The 13763-nt window shown below is 49.4% G+C and overlaps 1 protein-coding gene and 1 pseudogene across 5 annotated transcripts in view; one reads left to right on the top strand and one right to left on the bottom strand.

Moving 5' to 3' along the window:
* znf521 (zinc finger protein 521) overlaps positions 1 to 13763 on the top strand; it is a 313369-nt gene that overhangs the window by 210897 nt on the left and 88709 nt on the right. The gene's annotated exons all lie outside the window — the stretch shown is intronic.
* LOC144592538 (U5 small nuclear ribonucleoprotein 40 kDa protein pseudogene) lies at positions 4063 to 13172 on the bottom strand (annotated as a pseudogene).

The raw sequence follows: 13763 nt of genomic DNA, 5'->3' as shown, positions 1-13763 counted from the left end.
AGCTCATTCCACATACCCACCACCCTCTGTGTGAAAAAGTCTTGTCCCTCGAATCTCAAACCTATACCTTCTGGTTCTTGATTCCCCTACCCTGGGAAAAAGACTATTTCCCCTCATGATTTTATACACCTCTATAAGATCATCCCTCATCCTCCTGCGCTCCAAGGAATAATGCCCTAGCCAGCTGAACCTCTCTCTCCATAGCCTTGCCCCTCGAATCCTGGCAACATCCTCATAAATCTTCTCTGCACCGTTTCTGCTTCCTCTCGCATGGTGACCAAAACTGAGCACAATACTCCAAATGCATCCTCACCAACGTCTTGAACAACTGTAACATGACCTTCCAACTTCTAGACTCAATACCCCTGACTGAGTAAGGCCAATATGCAGAAAGCATTCATGACCACCCTATCTACCTGTGACGCCACTGCCAGGGAACTATGTATCTGCACTCCTAGATCCCTCTGCTCTACAACACTCCCCATCTACCCGCGATGCCACTTTCAGGGAACTATGTATCTGCACTCCTAGATCCCTCTGCTCCACAACAATCCCTATCTACCTGCGATGCCACTTTCAGGGAACTATGTACTTGCACTCCTAGATCCCTCTGCTCCACAACATTCCCCAGGGCTCTAGAGGCAACATGTAGATACTATTGGGGAGGATTTGTTGGAACCAGTGGCTTGCTATTTACAATTCTGGGGTGCATGAACCATGAGGGGCTGCGGAAACATCCCCATCTCTTTACTGAAGCGGTTGCACAATTAACTAGTACACGGTGGAGCAGCAGTACAGTTGCTGCCTTGTCCGCATGGAGTTTGTACGTTCTCCCTGTAACCGTGTGGGTTTTCTCCAGGTGCTCCAGTTTCCTCCCACATCTCAAAGACATACAGGTTTGTAGGTTAATTGGCTTCAGTATAATCTGTGATTATCCCAAGTGTGTAGGGTGGTGCTAGTGTATGGGGGCGATTGCTGGTGGGCGCGGACTCGATGGGCCGAAGAGCCTGTTTCTGCACTGTATCTCTAAAGTCTAACGTAAATCTTCTCTGTACCTCGGTACATAGAGTCATAGAATCATACAGCATGCAAACAGGCCCTTCGGCCCTACTTGCCCACGCCAAACAACATGCCCCATCTACACAAGTCCAACCTTTGGCCTATATCCCTCTAAACCTTTCCTATCCATGTAAAAAGTTGTCGAAGTACCTGCCTCAAGAACCTCCTCTGGCATCTTGTTCCACGTACCTCCCACCCTCCATGTAAAAAAGTTGCCCCTCAGATTCCAATTAAAACTTTCCCCTCTGATCTCATCAGAGGTCGAGCCCGGGCCTCTGGCGCTGTATGGCAGCTACTCTACCGCTGTGCCACCGTGTTGCCCAAACAAAACAAAGTCTTCTCACTCTACCTCGGTACAAATGGCAATAATAAGTTCATAAATTATAGGAGCAGAATTAGGCCATTCAGCCTATCAGGTCTACTCCGCCATTCAATCATGGCTGATCTATCTTTCCCTCTCAACCCCATTCTCCTGCCTTCTCCCCATGACCTCTGACACCCGTACTAACCAAGAACCTGTCAATCTGCGCCTTAAAAATATCCATTGACTTGGCCTCCACCGCCGTCTGTAGCAAATAATAAACCTAATGTCACGTATCTGTACACTGTGGATGACTCGATTGTAATCATGTATAGTCTTTCTGCTGACTGAATAGCATGCAACAAGAGCTTTTCACTGTACCTCGGTACACGGGACAATAAACTAAACTGAACTGAACTGATTTGGTCCGTTTAAGTAGGCATTTGATTCACCTGTTTGGCCAAATAGTGTGTGGCTGTCAGCAAACCCGAGGGAAAATAGGAAGCTGGCCTGGTCTCCAAAAAGAAAACACCAAACCTCTTCAGCTCTGTCTGACCGAGCTGGCAACAGCACAAGCTGTGGCTAAACACTGTTGAGTTTAGTTTAGCTTCTTTAATCGGGCTTTACTGGACTTTATCTTGCACTAAACGTTGTTCCATTTATCCTGTATCTGTACACTGTGGACGGCTCGATTGTAATCAAGCATAGTATTTCCGTTGCCTGGATATCAGGCACCAAAAAAACTTTTCACGATACCTCGGTTACACATGTTAATAAACTAAATTAAACGAAACTTGTTCACATGTGGCCGGTGGGTGCATGGAACGAGCAGTCAGAGGTGGTTGTTGAGGCAGGTCCTACAACAAACATGAAAAGACACTTGGGCAGGTATAGTCTTTCCACTGACTGGATAGCACATTAACGACGCGTTTTTCACTGTACCTCGGTGCACGTGACAATAAACAAAACACAACTTTTACACACAGAGGGGGGTGGGTGTAAGGGATGGGCTGCCAGAGGAGGTAGTTGAGGCAGGTACAATGACAGCCTTTAAAAGACACTTAGACAGGTATCTGGACGTTATCATGCACTAAACGTTATTCCCTTCATCCTGTATCTGTACACTGTAGATGGCTCGAATGTAATCTTGAAGGGTCTTTCTGCTGACTGGATATAGCACGCAGCAAAAAGCTTTTCACGTCTCCTCACCACACGTGACAATAAACTAAGCTGACCTAAACCAAACACTGTGTACAACACGCCTTTGATATCCGGAATAAATATACTTCTCGGAAAATATTTCCTTTCCACGTCCAGTTCTCCTTCCGAAGTATTCTGTCGTTTTACAGTGAGTCAATATGAACAGACCTCGAGGCTGGGAGGTATTTTATTTCCTATGTATACACAGTGCGCTGTTGAAACATTGCCATAGGTATTTCATTTCCTATGTATACACAGTGCGCTGTTGAATCATTTCAACTGGAAGTCTGAAGGAAAGTGTTTTCAGACGCCCTGGTTTCCTGAAAGATTTTCCTACGTCTGTAAAGGTGGTTCTTAACTCATTACCACGCTCCAAGATTCTTGAGTTTACCATTGTCATATGTACCATCAACGGAACAATAAAAATCTCACTTGTCGCAACTTAACAGGCTTGTAAACAGAAGGGTCCCAACCCAAAAGGTCATATAGAGTCATAGAGTTATGCAGCGTGCAAACAGGCCCCTTGGCCCAACTTGCCCACACCGGCCAACATGCCCCATCTACACTCGTCCCACTTGCTTTTGACCCATATCCCCCGAAACCTATCCTATCCATGTACATGTCCATAATGTTTCTTAAATGTTGTGATAGTACCTGCCTCAACTACCTCTTTCGGAAGCTCATTTCATACACCCACCACCCTTTAGTTTGTTACGAGGATCTGACAAGTAGAACAGAAAAAAGGCACACTCGCCCGTTAAGTTACAAATCAGTTTTATTGGCACGAGAGAGAATGAAAACAATACTTATCTTGGTATGCGCGGGGCCCGTCTTACAGCAGCACGCCTCCCTCTCTCTCGGCCCCCGTCCGCATCACTGATCGAAACCCAGCCCCTCTCGTCAAGAACTTGAACTAATTCCTGGCCTACTGGCGCCCCTCCTTTATACAGGTAAGAAATCAGGTGTTGAAATAACTGCCGGTAAGTCCTGGCCAATAGTGCTGTTCCCAAATTCATACTATAACCAATAGCAGGGGCCTGCATCCCAGCCCCCCCCCCCCCTCCTTTGGGAACAAAACGCTATCAGCCGCAGACTGGCACGTAAAGCAATACACACCGCTACAGACTGGCATATAAAGCAATACACAGTGCTACAGACTGGCACATAAAGCAATACACAGTGCTACAGGCTGGCGTGTATAGGTAATACACACAGCGCTGCCCGTTTGGAGCGCAAAGGTTTAAACAGCGCTGTCGGCTTAACGCGTGGGAATTTAAACAAAGAGCTGTCAGCTGCAGTACTGTGGGGTATAAATATAACGCTACTGGCCACAGCGCTATGGGCTTTAACCTTAGCGCTATGGCCACAGCACTAGGGGTCACAGACTGTTCGGGAAAATTCTCATATAACATTCCACCCCTCAAACAGTCTTGGCTACAGCCACATCCGGCCGACAGGCTTCATTCACCATGTTACATCCGGCCCACAGGGTGTAGTAAAGATCACGCGGTCGTGATGCCAATCCGCACATACAACGTTGTAATATTATGGCCAACAAGATTGTCCCAATGGTCAGCGAGGTTGGAGATGTTCTCCTTTACCCCACTCAGGGTCAACCCAGTCACCGAGTCTGTGTATCCACGCATGGTAGAAATTAACTTGTTTTGTCAGGGGTCCCAAACCTTAATGCCATCACCAATACCACCAGAGATAATCTGATCGTTTGTGTCATTAAACGTTGCGGCCAGTGCTTGGTACGTGTTTTGAAACTTATGGATTGTAGCCTTCATCCGAATGTCCCATAGCTTCACTGTTTCGTCGTTGCTTCCTGTACGGACCAACTGTGGTTCCCGTCGGGCTGGGTAACATGAATTCACAAAGGATGTCAGACCTTGAGGTCTCTTGATTCTTTCACCAGTTTCACTGTCCCACATTGCTAAAGTAGTGCCTGTTGATGCTGTAAAAAAGCGTGCTGCCTCCTGCGTTGTGATGCAATCCCATCACTGCTCCACTGTGACTATTCAACATCGCATTATTGTCGCAGCCGCCATACACATTCCAAAATGATGCGAGTCGATCAAATCCTGCAGATGCCAGTGTTGATCCATTCAGGTGAAATTTACAACAATAACCTCCCTCGTGACAGCCTTGGAGGAGCTCGAAGACTGGAGGTTCTTGGTCCCACCTGCAGCACGGCCTCCTGAGGGGCTCCCCTGCACCAAGGGCAGCAGCTTGCTGTGGGGGGAGCTTGGCCTGCACCAGCCCCATCTCGTTTGCTATTTCGTTTTACCAACCATTTTCTATTCTATTTGTCAGATCCTGCCGACTACGCCAAGTGTTACAAGCGAACAGGTTCAAGGATCTGACTAGTAGAACAGAAAAAAGGCACACTCGTCTGTTAAGTTACAAATCAGTTTTATTGGCACGAGAGAGAACAAAAACAATACATATCTCGGTGTACGCGGGGGCCCACCTTATGGCAGCACACCTCCCCCTCTCGTGGCCTCCGTCCGTGGCTCTGATCGCAACCCAGCCCCTCTCGTCAAGGACTTGAACTAATTTCTCGCTTACTGGCTCCTGCCTTTATACAGGTAAGAAACCAGGTGTTGAAATAGCTGCCGGTAAGTCCTGGCCAATAGCGCTGTTCCCAAATTCAAACGTATCACAAAAGTTGTTTTCCTACTCCCAAATTCAAACTGTAACCAATGGCAGGGGCCTGTATCCTAGCCAGATCCCCCCTCCTTTGGGAACAAAGCGCTATCAGCCGCAGACTGGCGTGTAAAACAATACACAGCGCTACAGACCGATGCGTAAAGCAATACACACAGCGCTACAGACTGGCGCGTAAAGGTAATACACACAGCGCTACTGACTGGCGCGTAAAGCAACACACAGCACTACAGACTGGCGCGTAAAGGTAATACACACAGCGCTACTGACTGGCGCGTAAAGCAACACACAGCACTACAGACTGGCGCGTAAAGGTAATACACACAGCGCTACTGACTGGCGCGTAAAGGTAATACACACAGCGCTGCCGGTTTGGCGTGCAAAGGTTTAAACAGCACTGTTGGCTTAACGCCTGGGAATTTAAACAAAGAGCTGTCAGCCGCAGTGCTAAGGGTTCGACATATAGTGCTACCGGTCACTCTCGTATAACAAGGTTACCCCTCAGGTTCTTATTAAATCTTTCCCCCCTCACCTCAAACCTCTGTCCTCCAGTTCTCAATCCCCCTACTCTGGGCAAGATGCTTTGTGCGTTTACTTGTCTATTCCTCTCATAATTTTGTAGACCTCCCTAAGATCACCCCTTATCCAACTGCATTCCAAGGTATAAAGTCCTAACCTGCTCAACCTCACCCTCTAAGCTCAGGCCCTCGAGTCCTGGCAAATTCTTCGTAATTTTTCTCCGCATCCTTTCCAGCTTGACAACATCTTTTCTATAACATGGTGCCCAGAACTGAACACAATACTCTAAATGTGGCCTCACCAACAACTTATATAACTGCAACATGACCTCCCATCTTCTACCGTATATTAAACACTCTATCCATGTTCTCCAGGGATGCTGTCTGATCCTCTGAGTTAATCCAGCTCTTTTGGTCTTTGTTTTTTGCAAACCAGCATCTGCAATTTTGCTGATCTTAGTTTAGTTCAGAGGTATAGCCTGGAAACAGGCCCTTGTCTTGGAAGATGGCGGCGCTGCCCTAGCAGCTGCGGCTTACCTGCAGTCCATTTGTCTTTGTGTTTTTGTTGTTTTTGTTGTCTTAATTGTAGTTGTGATGTGGTGTTTTTGTGTTTGTGTACTATGTGTGTATGTGGGGGGGAGGGGGGGAACTGTAAAATTGTAATATGTGTCCCTTCCGAACGGAGACCCGACCTTTGTGTTCTGGGCCGTGTCTCCGTTCCTGTTGCGGCCTACCATCGGCCCAACTCCTGGAGCTGGCGGCCTCCAGGGCTCTGGTTCGCAGAGCCCGCGGACCAGACTCACCATCAGCGGAGCCGGCCGTTCTCGGAGGCTGCGGGAGCGGCTGCGACTCGCCTTAGGCTCGGGCCGCGTGGATGCCGACATCGGGAGCTCCGGCAGCGGCAGCGGATCGCGGGGCTTGGGTCGGCCCACCGCGGACATTTCACCGTCCGGCGCGGCCTGAAATAGGCCACGGAATTTTCTCTGCTCGGCGGGGGCTTCAATGTCGGGAGCCCCGACCGCCCCGACTTACAGCGGGGCTTGGGTCGGCCCGTTGCGGACATTTCACCGTCCGGCGCAGCCTGGAACATGGCAACGACAACAGCCTGACCGCAGGAGAAGACGGCAGGGGAAGAGAAAAAAGACATTCTGGCCTTCCATCACAGTGAGGAGGGGACTGGAGGAGACTCACTGTGATGGATGTTTCTTTTTGGGGGGTTTTGTGTTGGTTGGGGTTGTGTAATTTGCTTATTTTATTGCTCTTATTGTTGGACTGTGGGTGACGAAATTTCGTCCAAAAAACTTGTTTTTTGGATGACAAATAAAGATATCTTGAATCTTGAATCTCTTGAATCTTTGGCCCACCGAGTCCATGCTGACCATCGATCACCCGTTCACCCTAGTTCTCTGTCCACCCACTTTCCTATCCATTCCCTGCACACTAGGGGCAATTTTATAGAGTTCATTTAAACCTGTTATCACCCTAGGCAACATGTTTCCCTAACCAATGTCGATGAAAAACAAAGTTCTCGGTTCATTGTTGGAGTGGTGTTTGAGAAAGGTTTGTTGCGCTTAATTCTCTTAACAAACCCCTTCAATATTAGCTTTAGGTTTATTATTGTCACATGTACTGAGTGAGGTACAGTGAAAAGCTTTGTTTTGCATGCTATCCAATTAGATCAGATACCATACATGAATATAATCAAGTCAAACTCAAGTACAAGAGGTGAGGGGTGGCACGGTGGTTCAGCGGTAGATTTGCTGCTTCACAGCGCCAGAGACTCGGGTTCCATCCTGACCGCGGGTGCTGTCTGTACAGGGTTTGTACGTTCTCCCCGTGACCACGTGGGTTTTCTCAGGGTGCTCCGGTTTCCTCCCACACTCCAAAGACGTGCAGGTTACGGGGAGAAGGCAGGAGAATGGGGTTTGAAGTTTAATTGGCTACTCTAAATTGTCCTTAATGTGTGCGACAGAACTAGCGTATGGGGTGATTGCTGTTCGGCATGGACTCTGTTTAATTTAGTTTATTATTGTCAAGTGTCCGAGGTAAAGAGAAATCTTTTTTGTCAACGAAAAGACTATGCATGATTATAATCAAGCCGTCCACAGTGTACAGCTACAGTATAAATGGTAGAATATTAGTGCAAGATAAAGTCCGATTAAAGATAGTTAAAAAGTCTCCAATGAGGTCGATAGTAGTGCAGGACTGCTCTCTCGTTGTGATAGGATGGTTCAGTTGCCTGATAACCGCTGGGAATAAACTGTCCCTGAATCTGGAGGTGTGTGCGTTTTCACACTTCGGTACCTCTTGCCTGATGGGAGATGGGGAGAAGACGAAGTGACCGGGGTGAGACTGGTCCTTGATGATGCTGGTGGCCTTGCCGAGGCAGCGTGAGGTATAAATGGAATCGATGGAAGGGAGGTTGGTTTGTGTGATGGTCTGGGCTGCGTCCACAATTCTCTGCAAATACTTGCGCTCTTGGATGGAGCTGGCCCCAAACCATTCTGTGATGTATCCCAATAAAACGTTTTCTATGGCGCATCTGTAGGCGTTGGTGAGAGTTGTTGGGGAACATGTTGAACTTCCTAAGCCTTCTAAAGAGGTAGAGGCATTAGTGTGATGTCTTGGCCATTGCTTCAATGTGGCTGGTCCAGGACAAGTTGTTGATGATATTTATTCCTGAGAAACAAATTACTGGTGGCATTAATTCCTGAGAAGAGGGCTGAAGGGCCTGTTTTCATGCTGTATCTCTAAACTAAACACAGTGCTGGAGTAACTCAGCACATCGGGCTGCATCTCTGGAGGAGATAGATAGGTGACATTTTGGATCGGGACCCTTCTTCTGAAATGTGAGGTTGGGACCATTCTTCAAACTGAATCGGACCCACTGAGTTCCTCCAGTGCTTTGTTTTTATCTCAAGATTGCAGTCTCTTCTCTCCCCATACATCGTGCTACCCCACACACGCGGGGCAATTTACAGAGGGCCAATTAACCTCCAAACCTGCATGCGTTTGGGATGTGGGAAGAAACCGGAGCGTCCGGAGGAAACCCACGCGCTCACAATAGACAATAGGTGCAGGAGGAGGCCATTCGGCCCTTCGAGCCAGCACCGCCATTCAATGTGATCATGGCTGATCATTCTCAATCAGTACCCCGTTCCTGCCTTCTCCCCATACCCCCTGACTCCGCTATCCTTAAGAGCTCTATCCAGCTCTCTCTTGAATGCATTCAGAGAATTGGCCTCCACTGCCTTCTGAGGCAGAGAATTCCCCAGATTCACAACTCTCTGACTGAAAAGGAGAACGTGCAAACTCCACATAGAAAACAAGGCAGCAGCTCGACTGTCTGTGGCAATGTGTGGCCTTATGGAATCCATCACCACACTCCCAAAACTCTTTCTATACCAAAATATAGAACCAAACAGTAGGGAAAGGAGCCCTTCGGCCCATCTTGTCCATGCCCACTGTTGGCATCTTCCATTTGGCCCCCTCTCCCTCTGAACCTTTCCTATCCATGTATCTGCCCTAATGTTCATGTTCATAAGTCATAAGAGCAGAATCATGCCATTCAGCGTATCAAGTCTACTCTGCCTTCTCCCCATAACCCCTGACACCATTACTAATCAATAATCTGTCAATCTCCGCCTTAAAAATACCCAATGACGGCCTCTCCAGCCGACTGTGGCAATGAATTCCACACATTCACCACCCACTGGCTAAAGAAATTCCTCCTCGTCTCCTTTCTAAAGGTACATCCTTTCATTCTGAAGCTGTGCCCTCTAGTCCTGGACTCTCCCACTGGTGGAAACATCCTCTCCCACATCCACGATATGTAATCCTATGTTATCCCACTCTCCCATCCACTCCCGACGCATCCTTTTGCCCACCTTGTCCATGCCGACCACATTGGCACACTGGGTTAGTCCCATCTGCCGCCATTTGGCCCATCTACCTCTGAACCTTATCCATAATATCTCTCCAAATGTCGTTTAAAAGCCGTAATAGTATCTGCTTCTATAGCTTCCTCTGGCAGCTCGTTCCAGATATGGACTACCCTCTGAGTGAAAACGTAGCCCCCTGAGGTCCCTCTCCCCTCTCGCCATATTAGTTGCGTTTTTACTTGGATGGGAAATGACAAAACACCCCATGGAAGCTTGTCCGGTGTGGAAACCAGTCCCCAGTGGGAAATATTGGAGTTTATAGCCTTCTGGCTATTTTCACACTGCAGAGAATGTTTCGATATTGCAAAAGTAGGCTGTTTAATTTTTAATTAATTAATTGGCAAGCTGACCCATTAGAGAGGGGGATAACAGTGGCTGAATTTCATAAATTAAGCTGTGCGTTCGAGAGTATTACAGGGCCATAATTATGAATTCTAAAGCATGCATTATTGGGGAATAATGTACCTTAGGATTAGCTGAGGCAATAAGATCTGTATTGAGTCTATACCCATGCTGAACACCAAAATTCCCCAATGTTTCTATCGCTCTCATTTATTATTGCCTAATTGAAAAAGGTTTGTGTTTTTCTATCACGAGATAAAGTAATTATGTTATTCAAATATGCAATAATCAAATTCACACATTTATTAACGGAAAACAAATAGTGGTGATGTTCTCTTTTGAACTTCATTGCTGTAATCCAGTGTAGAAACTCGGGGCGATACTTACAGCGGAGTACAGAGGGAGGGGCGGGGAGGGAGGGCCGCACTGTGGGAAGGGCGGGGAGGGAGGGCCGCACTGTGGGAGGGGCAGCACTGAGGGAGGGGCAGCACTGAGGGAGCACCACACTGTGGGAGGGGGGGTGAGGGAGCGCCGCACTGTGGGAGGGGCAGCACTGAGGGAGCTCTGCACTGTGGGAGGGGGGGTGAGCGAGCGCCACACTGTGGGAGGGGCAGGGAGGGAGGGCTGCACTGTGGGAGGGACGGTACTGAGGGAGCACCACACTGTGGGAGGGGCAGCACTGAGGGAGGGGCAGCACTGAGGGAGGGGCAGGGAGGGAGTGCCGCACTGTGGGAGGGGAAGCACTGTGGGAGGGGAAGCACTGAGGGAGCGCCGCACTGTGGGAGGGGGGGTGAGGGAGCGCCACACTGTGGGAGGGGGGGTGAGGGAGCGCCACACTGTGGGAGGGGGGGTGAGGGAGCGCCACACTGTGGGAGGGGAAGCACTGTGGGAGGGGCAGCACTGTGGGAGGGGAAGCACTGAGGGAGCACCGCACTGTGGGAGGGGCGGTACTGAGGGAGCACCGCACTGTGGGAGAGGGGGTGAGGGAGCGCCGCACTGTGGGAGGGGGGGTGAGGGAGGGCCGCACTGTGGGAGAGGGGGTGAGGGAGCGCCGCACTGTGGGAGGGGGGGTGAGGGAGGGCCGCACTGTGGGAGGGGGGGGTGAGGGAGGGCCGCACTGTGGGAGAGGGGGTGAGGGAGCGCCGCACTGTGGGAGGGGCGGGGAGGGAGGGCCGCACTGTGGGAGGGGGGGTGAGGGAGGGCCGCACTGTGGGAGGGGCGGGGAGGGAGGGCCGCACTGTGGGAGGGGCGGGGAGGGAGGGCCGCACTGTGGGAGGGGCAGTACTGAGGGAGCGCCACACTGTGGGAGGGGGCGGTACTGACGGACTTTATATACCCCTCTAAGATCACACCTCAACCTCCTGCGCTCCAAAGAATAAAGTCCTCGTCTGCCCAACCTCTCCCTACAGCCCAGCCCCTCGAGTCCTGGCAACATCTGCGTAAATCATCTCTGCACTCTGTCTGGCCTAATGACATCTTTAGTATAGCAGGGTGACCTGAATTGAACACAATAGTCCAAGAACAGCCTCACAAACATCTTGCACAAGGGTTCAGAGAAGGTTTACAACATTGCCAGGGATCGAGGGTTTGAGCAGGATAGGACTTTAGGACATTGCAGGAGGATGAGGGATGATCTTATAGAGGTGTAGAAAAACTGTAACATAACGTCTAGGTGGCACAGCGGTAGAATTGCTGCCTCACAGCGCCAGAGACCCAGGTTCGATCCTGACAACGGCTGCTGTCTGTACGGAGTTTGTACGTTTTCCCTGTGACCATGTGGGTTTTCACCGGGCACTCCGGTTTCCTCCCACATTCTAAAGAATTACGGGTTTGCAGATTAATTGGCTTTGGTAAAAAATATTATATTGTCCCTTGCGTGTAGGACAGTGCTAGTTTACCGGATGATTGCTGGTCCCCACTGTATCTCTAAAATCATTGCTAAAGTCCCGACCTTTTGCTTTAAGATGTAGGAGCAGAATTAGGCCATTCGGCTCATTGAGTCTACTCCACCATACCACCATGGCTGATCTATCTTTCCCTCCTAACCCCATTCTCCTGCCTTCTCCCCACAACCCCTGACACCCGTACTAATCAAGAGCCTGTCAATCTCCACCTTAGAAATATCCATTGGCTTGACCTCTACTCTCAGCGAGACCGGGTCAGAGGTGGTGATGTCAGGAGTCACTCAGCGAAAGAGGAAGAATCTCTGCAGTGAGTCTGGTGCTGGTGAAATAAAAACCAGCAGAGATCAGCTCTCGCGACGAGTCTGGCTTTGAATACATAAAAAAAAAACGCTACCTCAGTTACAGGCTTTGGGGAAGGTACTGTGATCATTATCATCAAGGAATATTAATGTGCTCAGCATTTGCAACCTGGAAACTCATTATAACCCAAGCGATACACATCATCTGTGGACTGAGAACTTTGCCAGGATTTTTCATCGTCAGGGTCACTCTGTTAGTCAGAGAGACACTGCTGCTCAATATCACCAGTCCTTGTAGACAAAATGATTGGATTCCCTCTCCCTCTCCCCCTTTCCCGCTCCATCTCCCCCCCCCCCCTCTCTCTCTCTCTCTCTCTCTCTCTCTCTCTCTCTCTCTCTCCCTCCCTCTCCTTCTCCCTCTCCCCTCTATCGTTCTCTCTCCCTCTCTCAGTGAAAAGTGAAATGTCACCTGTATTTCCCTCCTGCACGGAACTTGTATTATTTTCCGAGTGTCTCTATATTAGTTTCTGCCCTTATTTCACGGGTCCGTTCCCTGAGAAGGCTCTTTGGAGGATTTCTCAGTGGTGGGGAAGAGATGCTTGTGTTCAGTTTGTGCGCGCAGAACAGTGTGAGCCGAAGAGCGTTCCCCAGCTCCCATCCCTCCTGGGCTGGTAATTACTGATTCATTAGTGATTGTCAAAGTATCCTGTGGCTAAATTTAATCAAATGCTTCAGTATGGCATGGTACTAATTGCAAAAAATTCCAGTTCAGGATTTTGAAAAGATTTTATTTTGTTGCTCTGCACCTTTGCGATGCTGGTGTGCTGCTGAATAATTTATCACCAATTGCCAGATTTTTTAAACGTAGCTCGCACGGTGCCCAAAACCCCTTCACAGTCTGTCCGTCCGTCCCCCGTCCCCACGTTGCTGCCCACCATTCCCCCAGCGCCCGCCCTCTGTTCGCCCCCCCCCCCACTCCTGGTTTGTATTTTTACTGCAACTTGTAATAGAGTCATAGAGCCAGACAGCGTGGAAACAGACCCTTCGGCCCAACTTGCCCACACCGCGGTACTAACATGCCCCACCGACACTAGTCCCACCTGCCTGCGTTTGCCCCCTCTCCCTCTACACCTGTCCTGTCCATGTACCTGTCCAAATGTTTCTTAAACGTTGCGATGGTACCTGCCTCGATGGTACCTGCCTCGAAAAAGTTCCCCCTCAGATTCCTATTAAATCTTCCCCCCCCCCCCCCCAATTAAATTCCCCTCACCGTAAACCTACGCCCTCTGGTTCTCAATTCCCCTACTGTGGGCAAGAGACTGTGAGTCCACCCAATCTATTTCTCTCATGTTTTTATCCAGCTTTAAGGTTATAAGATCACCCCTCATCCTCCTGCGCTCCAAGGAATAAAGTCCTGGCCTGCACAACCTCTCCCTGTAGCTCAGGCCCTCAAGTCCTGGCAACATCCTTATAAATCTTTTCTGCACCCTTTCCACCTTAATGACCTCCTTCCTATTGCAGGGTGACCA

This window comes from Rhinoraja longicauda, chromosome 4, assembly GCF_053455715.1.
Source record: "Rhinoraja longicauda isolate Sanriku21f chromosome 4, sRhiLon1.1, whole genome shotgun sequence".
Classification (NCBI taxonomy): Eukaryota; Metazoa; Chordata; class Chondrichthyes; order Rajiformes; family Arhynchobatidae; genus Rhinoraja; species Rhinoraja longicauda.
The sequence above is the reverse complement of the archived record's forward strand: the minus strand, read 5'-3'. Positions and strand labels throughout refer to the sequence as shown.